General features: G+C 49.0%; 1 protein-coding gene across 3 annotated transcripts in view; it reads left to right on the plus strand.

Annotated features, from left to right (window-relative positions):
• Positions 1-1,049, plus strand: part of Itgal (integrin subunit alpha L) — a 43,052-nt gene that overhangs the window by 30,777 nt on the left and 11,226 nt on the right. The window lies entirely within an intron of this gene.

The following is a 1,049-nucleotide window of genomic DNA, read 5'->3' on the forward strand; positions in this document are numbered from 1 at the left end:
AAGAAAGAAAGAAAGAAAGAAAGAAAGAAAGAAAGAAAGAAAGAAAGAAAGGAAAGAAAAAGAAAACACATAAAAACGTGTGGGACAAGGCAGGCTGGGTGTGGTGCCACTTCTCCTGAGCTTCTAAAGAGGGAAGGGCTGTTTTGACTCATGGTCTTGGAGGGCCCACTTCAGGGTGAGTTGGCCCTGCTGCTCTGGGCCTGTGTGAAGCCTTGTATCTTGGGGAGGAGCATGCAGTAGAGTGACCTTTCCCATCAGAGAAGCTGAGGGAGGAGGGGATGTCCTGCCTCTTAAAGGTTCCGCCATCTTTGGCCTGAGCATGTAGCTCAGTGGTAGACTACTTGTGTACCATGCGCAGGGACCCGGCCTCAACCCCCAATACCACTACTACAAAAGCAAAACAGTACTGCCACCTCAGAGCAGCATCATGGGCTGGGACCAACGCTGTAATACATGGACTTTTGGGGGACATGTTCAGGGCTTATTTCTTTTGAAGAGTTTTATTTGAGACAGCCTTGCTATGTAGTTCAGGCTGTCCTTGAACTTGCTGAGATTCTCCTGCCTCAGCCTCCCAAGTGCTGGTATTATAGGCTTATGCCACCATACCCAGCTACCCTTTGGGAACATTTTATTCTTATTCTTATTTTTTTACTTTTTTGCGGTACTGAGGATTGAACTCAGGACCCTGCGCTTGCCAGGCAAGTGCTTATCCTACTAAGCTATCTCCTTGGACCTGGAAACATTTTCAGTCTCCACTATTGCATTTACATTTCATTTGGGATGCCATTACTTCAGGAGACCACCTGCATCTCCACTGGCTGGGATAAGAGTCTTTCTTCACACTCTGAAGACACTATTAGGGCCAGTCAAATAGCTCAGCAGATTAATGTGCCTGCAAGCAGGTTCAGGGGCCAGGAGTGCAATCCCCAGGCCTGTCGTCCTGGCCCCACCCCCGGGGTGCACTGAGACAGCAATTAAGACTGGGCATGGTGGCACGCGCCTGTAATCCCAGCTCTTGGAGGCTGTAAACAGGCAGATCACTACAAGTC

Source organism: Octodon degus, unplaced genomic scaffold (genome assembly GCF_000260255.1).
Source record: "Octodon degus isolate 3935 unplaced genomic scaffold, OctDeg1.0 scaffold00001, whole genome shotgun sequence".
Classification (NCBI taxonomy): Eukaryota; Metazoa; Chordata; class Mammalia; order Rodentia; family Octodontidae; genus Octodon; species Octodon degus.